We start from the raw sequence: 17265 nt of genomic DNA, 5'->3' as shown, positions 1-17265 counted from the left end.
CTATAACCATAGATCACTTGGATTTCATATACATAGAATCATACAGTGTGTGCTTTTTTGTGTCTATCTTCTTTCACTCATCATATGTCTTGAGATTCATCTATGTTTTTGTGTATATCAGTAGTTTTTCCATTTTATTGCTACTTAGCATTCATTCGTTTGAATTTACTAAAATTTATTTATTTTTCCATTTATAGACATTTTGATTGTTTCTAGTTTGGGGTTGTTTAAATTTCCTTTTTGAAAAGATTCAGATTATTTAACTGGAATAGACTACATGCAAAATTGTGAAAGGGCAGCATATATTTTGCAAAGAGGAGATTTCTTTGACTAAAGTTCTTTCCTTTTCTGAAGAGAAAATAGAATTAAGTTTGTTTTGGAGCAGAGAGGATTTCAAATGGACTTCAAAAATTCTTAGTTGTAAGGTTTGAGAGACATGAAATTCTCTTCCAAAGGAACATGTGGCATCTCCTTTATTGAAGGACCTCAATGATATTCATTCTGATTGATTTGGGATAATTTGGATGAAATTCAGAGGCAAAAGGAATGACAAAATCAATATGCTCCAGATGTTATTTTTAGACCTAAGCTGATGTAGCCAACATTCTTTCAAGAAAGTACTTCATTAGCTGCCATGGTGCAGAGATGTGCTATGCTGTCTGGACTCTCTACATTGCTCAAAGGAAAAACTTCAACTTCCCTTAATATGCTGAAATTGCCTCCTATGACTCATTTATGTGTTCATTCAGTCATTTGCTCATTTAATACATACTTGAGTATCAACTCTGAGCTTTGCTAGAGGTTAAAATTGAATAAAACTTCCTTCTTTTGACGTTATATGGATTGATTGAGGCCTCTTGTAAGGGCCTAATATAAAAGTATTCCATGTTATTGCTTGGCATATACTTGAGATGCTAAGCATGTAGGTAGCAATCATTACATATATTATGGCAAAAACTGGGCTTGTGCTTTTCTTCAGACTGGAGGGTCACTCCATTTCCACATGGGGGTAAGATAATCAGATCTGCTGAACTGTGGCAGCAATGACCTCACATTTAATCTTCCTTCTTGGCCTCTCTCTTCCTACTCCTTAACTCTTCCCCAGGGAAGGATGAGTGGCTTATGTGATTGAAGGATTTGGGAGAAAGAATTGTGCAAACTCATCTCAACTCCTTTTTCCATTCCTCTATCTTTACAGAGTGTTATTATCTGTAGTTTGCCATGTGGTAAAAGTGGCCTGCCTCTGGAGAGTGGAGACAGTGATAGGACTGAAGTTGTCCAGTTCTGCTAGGAACTGGGTGAGCAAGTGAGTTTAATTCAAGAGTGAAATATTGGCAAGACCATCTGGCTCCAGCTCTAATGCCATCTTCTCCAGTCAAATTTTCCAGTAAAGAAAGTAGATGTTTTGAATATACTATCTTTAAGTATACCAACTTTCCTAAGCTTATCTATTTCCTAATTTAACTTGCACTAGGGTGGGGAAGAGGAGTGTGATAAAATGTACTTTAAAAAACCTGCAAATAGGGCCGGCCCAGTGGCGCAGAGGTTAAGTTCGTGTGTTCCACTTCAGTGGCTGGGGTTTGCCAGTTTGGATCCCAGGTGCAGACCTGCACACCACTTGTCAAGCCATGCTGTGGCAGGCATCCCACATATAAAGTAGAGGAAGATGGGCACAGGTGTTAGCTCAGGGCCAATTAATTCCTAAGTTAGAGATAAAACTAGTTAGTGTTCTATGGAGCAATAGACTTTAAGCTTTGGGATATCATTTCTTCTGAAAAGGAATTACTTGCATTTCTACTGGACAAAAAAAATTTGCAACTTATCAATCTCCAAGTAAACAAATAACTTTACAGAATTGGGGCTTTAATCAAAAGTAAATAATAGTCAAAATCACCTTCTCTTACATCAGATGATCCTTGTTAGACAATATGATGTCTTAGACAATGCTCTAGTGTGGCTTTCAAAAGGCATGAGGTAATCTTTTTGCCATATTTCCTAGTTTTGATACTTTTCCTTAACAGTTGTTCTTTATCAGGACACCAAAAATCCTAAAAGACAAGCAATTATTCAATAAAGAATAGAAGAAAACACCCTTGCCTAGAATATGGCCAACTGAAGGTAGTTGCCACTAACTGGGCACCATAACCACCACAAACAGCATTCCTAAAATTAATCCATACTCTACAGCATCTGTTATGTACAGAATGTTTGTGTAGCACCAAAATTCACGTGTTGAAATTCTGACCCTCCAATGTGATGGTATTAGGAGGTGGATTCTGGGAGATAATTAGGTCTCAAGAGTGGAACTCTCATTATGGGATCAGTGCCCTAATAAGAAGAGACATGAGAGAACTTGTTTCCTTTCTCTCTGCTTTCTGCTCTGTGAGGCTACCAGGAGAAGACAGCTATCTGCAAAACGGGAAGAGGGCCTTCACCAGATACCAGATCTGCCAGTTGCTGAGCTTGGACTTCCCAGTCTCCAGGGCTATGAGAAACAAATGTCTGGCATTTTAGCCACCCAGTCTATGGTATTCTGTTATAGCAGCCCAAATTGACAAAGATAACATCTGTACAGTGACTGATTTTGGACAGAGATCTTTACCTTTCAGATGAGTAAGTAGCAAAATGTACCTTCATATTACTACATTAATTGGATGTTGTTATTGAATTGAATGGAGTTATTTACTGCCTGGACCATCTCATGTGTTCCTGTAGGCATTAGCCTCTACTTTTATTGCCCATATGAATACTAAGGAGTATCTGATATAAATATAGTTTTATTGTGAATCATTAATACTGAGTTCTTCAAACAATGATTGACCAGAAAGTTTCCATTTCTTCTTGAAACCACATCTGGTTTCTGTGCCATAAACAGAACAGAGCATTTGTGTACCTCTTAGCCATGGCTGGAAGCAAAGGACCTGGTTCATCTAAAAATGTATCTAGTCATTTTGACTAAAGATAAGTGGAACTAGGGCACAAAACTGTTTTATGTCATTTTGTAATGGAATTTGTTCTGTCAACTTCCTATTCCCAGTAACTCTGAGAATCACAATTATTTTTAGGAAAAAGATTCTGAGGGAACAGTAATAGCCTGGTATCTATTTAAAGATGAAATAGCTTGGCTCTTTGATTTTTTCTTTTTATGGTATCAGGAATTGATAGCAGGAATATAATTGGAAATTGTATTATGATTTGAAATGGTGAAGAAAGCCGAATAATTCTTAACAATTTATTAAATTGTAAAAGTTCAATAATAGGATATTTTGTCCAAGGTCTTCTTGTACTTTTCATAGAATATTCAGTTGAGAGAGTTGGATTACAGCCTATTGCATATAAAATTGATACAGATTTATGAGGAAATGCCTAAAGAAATTCAGTGGTGCCCTTTTGAAAATAGGAGAATTATTGCATAGTGAAATATGCCTGAGAAGCCAAATTAAGGTATAAAGATAGATATTAATATATAGTCTATGTGCTAGGCTTTTGTTAAAATTGTTTTATATACTTGTTTTAGTGACATGCATTAAGCTAAATAAGGTAAATTCAGAGCTAGACATTTTCCCCTTCTTATGTAAGAACGTAGAAAGGAGCCTTGTTAAAGTGAAAGATGCCAGGTGTGATGTGAGTTTTCCCCTTTATTTGAGGATTTTAAATGTTGCCAAAGAGAATGAGATAAAAAACAAACGTTTGGAAAAAACTCATCTTTGTTAAGAAGTGATCAATAAGTTGGTAACCCATGAGATATGTTAGATTCTCTGCAAAGAAAGCAGAGAATATGTGTGTGAACACAGACAGAAAGTGATGGAAGGAGCAAATGGACACTAAATATTCATAATGCACCAACTATCCTTGAGCTGCTTGATTTTGTGAGATCTTAAACCAGCCACCTATTAGTGACATCTGATATGGCACCTGTTCTCTGCCAGATTAAAAACTGTAGCTGCTCATCAGACTAATTAGTGAGATGCACTTGGCCCCAGGATCTTGCCCCTGCAATAGCTTGCCTGATAGCGCCCTTACAGGCAACCATTGCATCAACATAATTTCCTATAGGACACCAGGAATTGAGAGGAAGGACGTTTCAAAAGCTTGGACCTATCATCATATAACTCAGGCAGTTAGTTTTATGTTTGTATCCATTTATGGTTTCTCCTATCTTTTATCAGTTTTTTTCTGTAAACCACATTGTTTAATTCTTAGAGTGAGTCATTGATGGTAATGGCATTTATTGTTCTTTCATAGGTTTGGACCTGCAAGTTTCCCCTTCATCTAATTGTATGTTTTATGTTCCTTCCTCTCCCTCCTTCCATCCTTTCTTCCCCTGTCTCTTCTTCCTTCCTTTCTTTCCTTCTTCCTTTTCTCCCTTTCTCTCTTTTCTTTCCTTCCCCCCTCCTTCCTTCTTTCTCTTTTTCTCTTTCTTTTTTTCTCTTTCTTGCATCTTCCTTCCTTCCTTTTGTTCTCTCTTTCTTTCTTTCCTTCCCTCCCTCCTTCCTTCCTTTCTTCTTTCTCTCCCTCACTCTCTCTCTTTCTTTCTCACTCTCTTCTCCCTCTCTCTCTAATTTTTTCACGCTCCTTGTTGCTGCTTCTACATGGTTTATTTTAGAAATGTTTTGAGGTGGTCTAATGGGGTAAGCAAGTGCAGCAAGATAGTATTTATGAAAATAGGTGAAAAAGAAAGGTGAAAATCTTGAGTGGGAATGGAAGGTGAAACTAGAAATACTGTACTCCAAAGAGTCTTCTTTATTAAAGAGGAGCTACAAACTTGGCTCTGAGCCTTTTAGAAGTTAGTGTGAAAAGGGCAATTGATTAGTCATTGTGTTTCCAACTCTGGGGTACATTGCTAGTTTGAACAAAATTGGATTCTGTTAGTAAGGAATAAAATGTTATTGAGTAGAAAACTAGCAGTTTCTACCACATTCCACCCCTTTGGCTTTGTAACATTCAGACACACCCTTCCTCTTATAAATAAAATATGTTCCTAGCCCCTTCCCAAGGAGCACCCCACCATTGTCTCATCCAGTTGTTTCATTCAATTCAAAGACAAAGATCTCTGTGTGATGAGCTGTCCTTTTCATCACGGCTTGAGGTGGCCCATCATAGTCTGGTGATCAATAAGCTTCAACAGAAGTTATAAGTCTCCACTTGGAAAAAGGGAGACTGAGGAAGCCAGGCGCTGGCCCACATAGCACATATCAATTTTTGCTGGGCAGGGACAATGACGACTCTCTACTCTAGTGGTGAACTAAATTCCTTGGTTAGCCAAATTTGGGAGGATCTTCTTGTTTATTACTCTCCATGGCAGCATCCAAGGAAGGCTTGGAGAGGACACTCTTTTGAGGGCAGAAGAACTTCCAGAACTCATTTCCCGTGGGTACAATTTTTGAGGCTCTGGGATTCCTTTATAAGTTGATCAATTAAATAATGTTTGAGATTTATTTAGAAATACAGTTCCCTCTAAAAATTTAGTAGGTTTTCCGTCTCTTCCAGTCAATTCTACAAGTGAACAACCACAGACAAAGATCTTGTGCAGTTACAATGTTAAGGCCTGAGAAATATTGGTTCCTAGTAACAGGTCTTCATTTTCCGTACATCTTCCTCTCATTTTTACTTACTTGCCATTGGCAATGTGAAATCAAAAATTTGAAGGAAAAGAAATCTTTTACCCTTCTTTACCAACAGGTTCACCTCCTTTGTCTAGCAAAGAACCTGAAGAGCTGGGAACCAAATACCAGCCCCTGGTGAGGCCACTGCTTCAGCTCTGGTAGGAAAGGCTTCAGTCCGGGGTAGGAAAGCAGTATGCTTTTTTCTCGAGGTTGGAAGACTCTATATCATAGGCTTCTCCGACAACTTTAGATTGCAAACTACAGGCATAGACCTGCCCTCTTAGCTGCCAGACTGACCAGCTGTTATCTCCATTCATCTCTCTCAGGTAGGACTTTGCAAAACTCAGCAATGAGTAACCCACACATTTTGAATTTCCCTATCACTTTCTCTAATACTGTAGTACTATAGCTGCAGTAAGCTCAAGGTCTGTGCATGAAATCAGATGTTCAGGCACCATATAAAAAAGCTCATCAAATTTCCAGCTTGAAATAGGTGGGACATATAGTTGCTTACCTTTCTACCTTCTTTATCTGGAAAATTCACATTTTGGTTCTTTTATGTGCAACATTCTACTATTAGGTGCTGCGCTTTGCATCAGTGAAGAATGCATATGCAAATAACAGAAAATTTCTTACACTGGCTTAATCAGACAGAGGCTGGCACTAGTCAGCTCAGGCTGCCATAACAAAATACCACAGCCTGGGTGACTTAAACAACAGAAATTTATTTCTCAGAGTTTGGAGGCTGGGAAGTCCAAGATCAAATCCTGGTCGATTAGGTTTCTGGTGAGAGCTCTTCCTGGCTTGTGGATGGCTGCTTTCTTTGCATCCACACATGGAGAGGGTGGGGAGAGAGAGAGATCTGTAAATTCAATTAAACATTTGACTTCATGCACAGAGAGAAAGATCTCTCTTCCTCTTTATGAGGTCACCAATCTTCTCATTAGGGCCCACCCTTATTACCTCATTTAACCTTAGCTACCTCCTAAAGGCCCCATCTCCACATACAGCCACATTGGGGGTTAGGGCTTCAACACAGGAATTTTGGGGGAGACAGCATTCCATCCATAGCCAGGTTCTTTTTCTTTTTTTCATATAAAATTCTGGAGGAAGGGAGTCCAGGACTGATGTAGCAGCTCCATGATGCTACCACTGTCTCAGCCTCCATCTGTTTCCCTATCTTGCTGTCCTTAGCATGTGGCTTCTGTTTCAATGGTCACAAGATGCCTGCTTCACATTTGCTCACCTTTCTGCCAGAAAGGACGAAGAAGGGTCATATGATTATCAGGAAGCAAAATTTTTTTCCAGATATTCCTGGCAGACTGTTACTTTCATCCCATTAGTGGGAACCATGTTATATGGAGATCCCTACCTGAGAGGATGGGGTGCTAGACATGTGGGTTTTGTAGCCTGGAATGATTTTGGTTGGAACAAAATTGAAATTCTATTAGGAAGAAAGGGTGCATGCACATGGAGAAGGAAACTCTCAGTGTTTGTTAACAGTGTCCTTCCAGATAGGCTGATAATAACACTCAAAACATAATTCAGTAAAAAAAAATCAGGAGGGGATCCTAATATAATATATTCTGGATCTATAACTCCTTGATGTTTTAGTTTAATCCACTGAAAAATTTTAAAGTTTTTTCTAGAAATATTTTTTCTGTATTAAAGCATAATTTGATCCACCACCAACTTTCATATTCAGGCCCAGCATCAGATTTTAGTGCTAGTCTCAACTTAAAAGAACCAAGATGACTTGGAGGGTAGCTGAATGTATGTTTCTCTCCAGGAAAAACATGTCTCCCCTCAAGTCAATCACAGGCTCCTTCTGGGTGGAGAATACGTTGGTGATTTGTGGAGGATGTCATGTGAGCTTGTCAAAAGTGAGTCTCCTCCTGATACAAGGACTAAACCGCAATATCACTTTTTGCCAGTAGATGACGACACCATCTAACATGTGAAGATTCCTGAGTAGAAATTCTTTGTTTGAGGTATTGAATAAAGAATCAATTTCTTTTTCTCATAGATTATGTTAGACTTTCTACTAGATGATTTTATTTAGAATGATAAACACACGTTTGAATTTAATATTAAACACCAGAATTCGGTTGTTTATTCATATTTTAAGTAGTGGTAATTAGTGCTTTAAGAAAATAATATTCAAGGCACTGCCAATGATTTATTGTAGGTGAGCAAAATATTCCAGATGAACAAACTATCTTGTGGAGGAACCAGCAGAAAACTGACAGGTGGACTTAACCACTGTGGCCGCAAAGCCTTCAGGTAAAGGTTTTCAATCTTGGCTGTACATTGTAATCACTGGATGGTTAAAAAAATTACGTATGCCTGGGCCTTATCCCAAGAGACTCTGATTTACTTGGTCTGGGGTATGACCTGAGCATCAAACATTGTAAAAGTTTCCCAGATGATTCTATCGTGCAGCCCAAATGGGAATACCTGCCATTGGCCTATAATTGCCGATGTAATGATTCCATTAGTCTTTGCTGCAATCAGTTGCTCAAAAGGGCCAAACTCACCTAGATACAGAGCAGGTGGTCACCTACTGCGTGTAATCTGTGAGACCAGAAATGTTCTTCCTCTTCCTTATAGAAAAGCTGTGGTGTCTGCACGTCCACCATCATGGGTATATTTCATCATTGCAGAGAGAGAGATTAAAAAGAAACTCACAAAACCTTACACTTTGAGCTTTATTCAACATTGCTGTTTTTTTAGTTAATTTGTTTTGTTAGTGGTTTTTCAATGGATATTCTCTGTGTTAAAGGGACACAAGAGAAGAAAGTTTTGGAGTCTGATCATGTCAAAGAGGGAGCTCTCAAGGGCTGTGACCTTGAGTGTGGCTCAAAGAGGATAGGTTCAGTGGGGCCCAAAGGGCCAGGTGTGGGGTCACTGGGAGCTCAGCAGCCGGTAGTAGAAAGATGAGTTACAGAAGACAGGGAGTCTCTGAATATAATCTTTTCCTTGTTAATTCTCAAAACAATCTATGAGAGAATATTCTTATTTTTATTTCTACATATGAGGCAACTGAAAAACAAGAGCATTTCAGTAACTTACCCAAGGTCATCCAGCTGGTAAGTGGTGAAACTGGACCATTTGGAGTTCCAACCATTGCACTTCACCCTTCTCATTTATGTCCGCTCCCCTATGAGCTGAATGCCTTCAAGCACATTAGCTGATTCTACCTCTATTTCCTTGTTCATTATCTGGACATGTTAGTGCTCCTCTCTCTTAGGGTTGTGCTACGAAATACAAGATACAGTGCATGTGAAGGCACGCGGAAGACTGAGAGCACCGTGTGAAGGCTTGCACTGTTCACATCCCAGTGTAGGACATCCTCTAATGATTGTTCTGACACTCAGACATTTCTGCCTCTCTAGTCCCATAAAATCTCCAGAAATTTTAAACCACTTAAATAATATGACTCTTTAAACAGGGACATATACTAGCACAAAGTCTGAAAAGCTCATTCAATTATTGATTGAGCAAATATTTCCTAAAAACCAACCATGTGCCTGCTGTTCCACTAAAGATATAAAGTTAAATGGGCTGTGAATCCCACCTCCAAGGAGCTTATCATCTGGGATTCCAGACAAACAAGGGCATTGCGATTGCAGAACAGTGGTGTCAAATAAATTCTCTGATACATTAGTAATATTAACTCATCGTAGCTCATAGTACTTACTATATGCTAGGCATTGTGCTCAGTGCTTTATAGATTTAAATTAATTCTCATAAATTCCTTATGAGATAGGTGTTAGTAACATGTCCACATATAGATGAGGAAACTAAGACACAGAAAGATGACATAACTTGCTCAAGGTCTCCCAGCTAGTAAAAGGAGAATCAGGATCTGGACTCAGACAATCTGACTCCAGAACCTGAAGAGATGCATCTAAGTAAGACTGAGGAGACCTGTGCAAGCTTCCTAGAGGATGTGAGCCTTCAACATGTGCACGTTCTCACTTTTAGATCCCTCCAACAAGTGTGTATTGAAATCATGTAATACAAGTACTTGATAGCATTATTTCACTTGCATTGATCCCTCCATATCCACATTAGACAAATGATAAAAAGGAGTGCTGCAGCGTGGGAACCCTCCATGCTGCACCATGAACAGCTTGAGTAGATGGATTATTTACACCCCGAATCATAAGGGTTAAGGTGATGAATGGGATGGGATGACTACAGTTTATGAATAATACAAATGTTAGGTACTTCAATGGAGAGTTTGAAGTTGATGGCAAATTCCTTTTCAGGCACTGAATTGAGATCCTATCACAGGGCATGGTGGTGGGACTGGTGACTTGCTTTGTTTGTTGTGCAGTCCATGTGTAATGGACTGGTCCATGTGCAAAAATTCTGCACCATTGGTTTTGGCTGTATCATGAAGATGTGCTTTTAAACATCAAAGATAACCTTTCATTGGAGGCCAAATATAGGCTTAGAGGTTTCATACTTGGTGATGAATTTGAGTGGTGTTAAGACAATTCCCCAATCCCAAATATCTTGATAGCACCACTCAGTTACTGAAGCCTGGAAGTTCACCATTAATGCTTTTGTTCGTTCAACAGACAGCACCTATTAAAATGTGAACATCTCTCCTGAGGGGAAGGATCACCTATTGAAATGTTGGCAGTCATTGAATTGGTTTAGCAGTGACTTCCTAGTCAGGTGACTAAGCGGAAGGTAGAATAAAAGAAGGTGAAGGCCCCTGACCTATAGATGTAAGTGGGGACTGGAGAGGGAAGAAGGGAATTAACAAAGGAAGGGTTGGGTACTGAGGCCAAAAAGCCCATTGCACAGTTCTGCTCTGAACAAAAGATATTATCAAAGACTAATACCATAGGGACAAAGTTACATGAAGGAAGCCTTTTTCACTCAGGAGGTGACTGATTAGGAATACCTAGAGATCCTGCTGCCTTCTTTCCCATTCAGTCTATTTGCCATCCAGCAACCAGGGTAATTTTGATGAAGAGTAATTGGGATCATGTCACTCCCTGTGTGAAATCCTTCGATGGCTTCCCATTGGACTTAGAATTACGTCCATCAGACCTCCTTCACATGGCCTCCAGGCCTCCTGGATTCCCTGCCTATTTCTCAGACCTCGACTTACCCCAGGCTCTTTGTTTATCCTTGTAGTGCTCAGTAAGCATTTTTCAGTGATAAATTATTAGAAAAGTGAGGTGTCTGCCCATACGTAAAAATTATCAACACATCAGGCACTAAACCAGACACTCAGATACTCAGCTTTGTTCATGTTCCATGCCCCTTTTCCACCTTTATTTCTGCTCCTTGCCCTTCTCTTATCCTGCCAAGCTGGAGGTCAGGTGTATTTCTGTTTGTTTTTGTTATTTACTTATTTTTAAAAACAAATCAGAGGCTGAACACTGGCCCTCAGGAGGTGTCTATGGCTCCCACCCTCCTCTGCAACTCCTCAGAAGAGGACGCATCGAGAGGCAGCCAGTTCTGTTTTGGTTCCTGTTTGCTGCCCTTTTCATTGTTGTCTCTCTTCTAGCTCCTTTTGCAGGACCAATCAGTCTGCCAGGCCTCCTGCTATGGCATCTAAGTAGTCCTGCTCTTCCTAGAGGCTAACGGCTCTCCTGACCTGGCCTTGTCTTTGCTTCCGAAACAGCACAACTGAACTGAAATGAATTGAACTCAAGTCCCAGCCCAGACGTTTAGTGGCTGTATGATCCTGAGCAGTTTCCTTAACCTGGCTATAGTTTTCCCATAGAAAAATGGGGAAAATAAATTTTTTTTTTTTTTTGGAGGAAGATCAGCCGTAAGCTAACTACTGCCAATCCTCCTCTTTTTGCTGAGGAAGCCTGGCCCTGAGCTAAGATCCATGCCCATCTTCCTCTACTTTATTTGTGGGACGCCTACCATAGCATGGCGTGCCAAGCGGTGCCATGTCCGCACGGGGGATCTGAACCGGCGAACCCCAGCCACCGAGAAGCAGAACGTGTGAACATAACTGCTGCGCCACCAGGCCAGTACCAATAATATTTTACTTATAGGGTTGCTGTGAGAATTAAATGACACAAAGTCTAACGTAGCATAGTGCCTGGCACAAAGAAAGTCTTGCATAAACTTTTCTTTCCCTTTGAACCAAAACCAACCTGTCCTGTTCCCTTTTTGCTCTAGAGGGGATGCTTATTGGTTCATATGGCTACCCAACAACCCTTCTTCTTCCTGAGAGCCACCTGACTTCCTTTTGAGGAATTATCAGTCTTAGTGGGGCTGTAAATCAGGAGCTTTGTTCTCTGTGCACTTGACCCAAACTAGGCCAATTTGTTTGTTTCTCCCTGGACTTAAAAAAGATAAACAGATAGAAAAAATAAATACTGTCCACATAGCCAGAGCTGCTCTTGCACCTGTCCTGATTCCTCTTTTGCATCCAAACTTGGTTCTCCAGCTTCTTGTCTGTCCCATAACCTACTTGTTATCCTCTAATATATCTCCTTTTTCTTAAATAACCAGAGTTGTTTTCTATTTGCAAACCAAGAATCCCAACTGAGAAGCATTTCCTTGTAAACCTCTGGAGTCTCATTACATTTTACCTTGTTTTGTTATTTTTCTATTTGTGTGGCCTGATGCTCTCCTTTAATACTTGTTCACAAATTACTTTTCTGTGAAATCTTCCTTGATGTCTCTAGTTGTATGTAATTTTTCTATTTCCTGAACTCTATGACTGGTAGCACTGATCACCTGTAGACATTATTTGTATATGGAGCTCTCATTTTCCCTTCAAGGCTTCAGTAGAATTGGATCCACTTTCTGAGTGAGATAATAGCTGGCTGATCCAACAAGCTAAACTAAATAAAGGGACAAATGCAACACCCTTCCGGTGTAAGGACGTTGACACAAGTAACAGATCTTCTCAATATACAATGCTTTACATCCCCCAAAGTAACCAAACAAGGGCCTCCTCAGATGGTGGCATAGAGGATATGGGGTGTAGGGTGCTTAATGATATATTTTGGAGATTTCCTCCTGGGCTGCCAAAGGATACTCTACATCTGTAGCAGCCCACCCCACCTACACACAGGCTCTATGTGAATAATCATATCTGCGTCAGAAGACTGACCATAGAGTTGCTTCCAAAGTTTTTCCAGGGGAAGAGATCTGTGTGTGTGTGTGTGTGTGTGTGTGCATGCATGTGTGTGTGTTCATTTGGGGAGGGAGGCAGTAGAAAGGAAAGGTCAGACTTTTTGAAGCTTCTTATCCATTACTCTTAAAATATTTGATTAAAAATTAGCCATCACATTGTTGGCAAAATAGAAAACATAGCTTTTTGATTTCTGTAAATATAATTAATATTTACTTAGCACCTACTGTAAGCTAGATGCTTTACACACAGCCTCCTTATGAATCCAGATTTATTATTCCCATTCTAAGGTAAAGAATCAATGGCTCTCTGAGCTTAAATGACTTGGAACACTGTATTCTGAACTGATTAAGCTCCAAATTTTCTGCTCTCTCCACCTAACCTCATTAAAATGTTAGTTAATGGTAAGATGAAGCAGAGTCTAAAGGGAATCATCACAGAGATTCAAGTGAAGACTAGATTCTAGTAACAGCCCTGCCTCTCCAACTAAATTGGGTGACCAAGGGGAAGTCGCTCAATTTGTTATAAACTTTAGTTTTTTATTTATATTAGATTGAAACCTGTGAAGTTGCTATTTTTGTAGATAAAAAAAGATCAGAGGTCGACAACTTAAGTAAAATGAGACTGTTGGATCAGTATGACCACATGACACATCATTGTATATTACTTTCCATAAATGTAATTTGATAACCACCATGACCTCCGTGAAAAAGTTCAGGTATGATCAATGGTGATAATCCTGCAAGATCAGAGAAGTCAGTTGATCCCCTGGGAGGTGCCTTACTTAGTGTTTACATAGGATGATTCCACCCAACAAGACACAGGGTATGAGAATTTTCTATTGTTTCTATGCACTAAGTCAGGGCTTTTAAACTTGTATACCAAAAGCAAGGAAGCAGTAAATCTTAGACAAGCACACTGAAGTCTTACTTCATCTGGACATGTGACAAATTTAAAATAAGGGCAAACCTGGAGAACTCAGGGGAATTGATCTGAATTTCATTTTCCTCTTGCCTTTTATCCCAATTATAGGACCATTTCCAGGAGTGACTGCCTCATGGAAAGCCCACACATCTCTTTGTTGTAATCAGGACAGGAAGCCTAATGCTTTAGGATTCTGTAATTATCTTTTCCATCAGCATTTTCTTGAGGGACTGGCTTCAGTACTCAGAAAAGTCTCCTCAAGGAAATGAAATTGTTCTGATTTAAAAGCCATGGTTTCTACTGAAACTTGCATGGTCTTTAGATGCAGAACTTTAGGCCAAGAAGGGATGGGAAGGAGCAAGTGTGACTTCCAGCCTCCAGAACTGTGAGAAAATAAAGTTCTGTTGTGTAAGCCACTCGGTTTATGGTATTTTGCTGTGGAAGCTCAAGCAGACTAATATAGCAATGAATTCACAAGAGGAAAGATAAACTGAGAATCCAGACTGACGTGGTAGCTTTGGGTCTAGAGAAAGAGATAGATTTTTTTTTTTTTAATTTTTTTTTTTTTATTTATTTTTTTATTTTTTTTTTTAAAGATTTTATTTTTTCCTTTTTCTCCCCAAAGCCCCCCGGTACATAGTTGTGTATTCTTCGTTGTGGGTTCTTCTAGTTGTGGCATATGGGACGCTGCCTCAGCGTGGTCTGATGAGCGGTGCCATGTCCGCGCCCAGGATTCGAACCAACGAAACACTGGGCCGCCTGCAGCGGAGCGCGCGAACTTAACCACTCGGCCACGGGGCCAGCCCCCGAAAGAGATAGATTAATGAAGCACAAATAACAGGAATTAGTGACCCATTGAATGAGGAATAAGAGAGAAGGAGAAGTCTAGGTGAACCCCAAGTTTCTGACATTGGTACTTGGGCAGATAGTGATTTCATTAAAAGAGTTGGGACCACCAGCCCAGTGGCATAGTGGTTAAGTTCACACAATTGGCTTTGATGGGCTGAGGTTCATGGGTTCGGTTCCCAGGCACAGACCTACACATTGCTCATCATGCCATGTTGTGCTGGCATCCCACATACAAAATAGAGGAAGATTGGCACAGATGTTAGCTCAGGGACAATCATCCTCAAGCAAAAAGAGGAAGAGTGGCAACAGATGTTAGCTTGGGGACAATCTTCCTCACCAAAAAAAAAAAAAAGAATTGATAAACGTGTGTGTGTGGACATGTGGACATGCATGTGTGTGTGTGTGCATGTGTGTATTAGTTAGGATAAGGTTAAGGAACTATTAGAAACGACTCCCAACAATAATTCCGTGGTTTACAAAAGATACACCTTTATTTCTCTCTCATATATCAGTCCAAGATCAGCATTCCAGGTTGGTGGGTAGCTCTGGTTCTCAAGGACCCAGTTTCCTCAAAATTTTGTTATTTACATGGTTGAGGTGAGTTCCAGCTGTTACAAAAAGAAAAGAATGAAACATGAGGAAACAGATCTGGATGTCTTAAGTCTCAGAGCTGGAAGTGGCACATATCACATTTGTTCACATTCCTTTGAAGAGAAATTAACAATGTAGTCACAATTAACTTCAAGAAAGACCGGGAAATTTTGTATGTCTGGGAATCTCTGTGCCAAGCTAAAATTCTATTTCTGTGGAAGAAAAAGATAATGGATTTTGCTGGACGGTGGACAGTCTCTGACACAGTAAGGAGGTGAAGGTGGCTAAAGTGTGTATTTAGGAGCCATTAAACTATGAGAATGGATGAGATCTCAAGAGAGCGTGTGCAGATGAGAAAATAATGCAAGGAAGAAAACACCAACATTTGGAAGAGGAGCCCATGAAGGGGATCAAGAAGAACTGGACACAAATATAGGAGTACATCCATATCTTTTTGGGTAGACATTTATCATTCTTTTGGCCTGCCCAGCGCCTAAGCCCTCTTCGTATGTTTGAGGAATTTCCCACCTCATGAACTTTGGTAGGAAGAGAACCTACCTCCAAATATAGAGGTTGAAGATGCCAGGTAGTTCTTTCCCAGCCTTCCTTCTATCAAGAGTGTGAACATGTGACCTAGCTCTGCCTATCAGAAGTGTCCAGCCTTCCGTAAGTTGCTAGCTAGTAACATAGAGCCTGGGAAACTGTGAGAACCCTCTGGCAACAGTGACAGTTGCAGTGAGCTGGAGTGTCCAGGGCAGTCATGCAGTGATGCCACAACAGTGTTCAGCATCCACTGCTGGTGATGTTGGCAATACAAGTTGAAGTACTTAGTGCTTGTGACAGTACAAATGGCTTTGGTGTCTCAAGCAGGTTACTTCTGCTGGATTATTTTAGGTATTGCTCCTGTCTACATATCCTGTAAGCCACCATCTCCATCTCCTTCTGAGATTCTTAGATCAATGCAATGTCATTACAATAAATCCCTTAAAAAAAAAAAAAGACCAGAATCTCTTTCTTTTGCTTCCGTTTAAGAGCTGTGACCATACACCATTCTTAAAATGCAAATTTGTGGTTTGTCCTTTCCTTTTCAAAGTCTGGTGAATATATTTCAGAATATTATCTAAGAAGGACAGCATTTTTTTCTAGAAAATTTTGAAGGTCTAAATATTTCTAGAAAAATATGCATGTGCATAATGTAGGTCATGAGATGTAGGTTTTGGTTGGTTAAAAAACGCTTACCATATTCAGGCAGGCAAACCTAGAAATCATAATAATTTAGAAAATGTTCTTGGTTTTGTCTTCAGTAATACAAGGCTGATAGTTTTATAAAATTGCACGAACATTGATTTAGATCACAAGGGAAGCTGGCATGTACTTTCAGCAATGATTAAGTAATGGGAAGTACAGCAGAAATGCTAAGCTGCTAATGATGCAAATTTTAAATATGATTTAAAATTTATTTTCCCTGTCAGTTGGTGGTTCCATAAATTAATTTATTCCCATGGGAATAAGTTATACATTTTATAATTTCAGATTAGTATTTCTTTATCCATTCCTGGGCTTAGCTGCTAAGATAACCTTTTTCTGACTAGAAGGACACAGATTTAAATAGAAATAGAAGATAGCTGATTATTCCATCAAAACCCGAAGTCTTACAGTACTGTTGGGGTATTATAATGATGTTTTAGAATTCATTCTTTATGCTCCTCACTCCTTACCTTCTTCTAACTCTCTTTTCCATCTCCTTTTACCAAGACTTCCTAAGTGAACATTGACATTTCTATTTCCTGTTCTCATCATTGGCTCTTTCTAAGTTATCCAACCATCCACTTCATTTTTCACATAAAAAAATAGAATCATTTGGGAGGTTTATGTGTATATTTATTTACTCAACAAGGCAGTCTTAGCTGTGAGGAGAAGTGTCCTTAATAAGTTATGGTTTTGAATGAATGAATGACTGAATGAACTAACAAACCATAGGATGCAGATGAGGTCCAACTAGGGAGAACTATACTCTCCTCCAACTAGGAGGAATTGAAAAAAAAACCTTTAATTTCAGCTGTTGCTACCCTGTGTTATGAATTTCTGGGCTGAATTTACCCAATCACTGCTTCTCTTCTGTGGAAATGAGAATATTATTTTTAGAATATAATGCTTAAGAGTGGAGCT

Source organism: Equus caballus, chromosome 14, assembly GCF_041296265.1.
Source record: "Equus caballus isolate H_3958 breed thoroughbred chromosome 14, TB-T2T, whole genome shotgun sequence".
NCBI classification, from domain to species: Eukaryota; Metazoa; Chordata; class Mammalia; order Perissodactyla; family Equidae; genus Equus; species Equus caballus.
Note: the sequence above shows the minus strand (reverse complement) of the source record.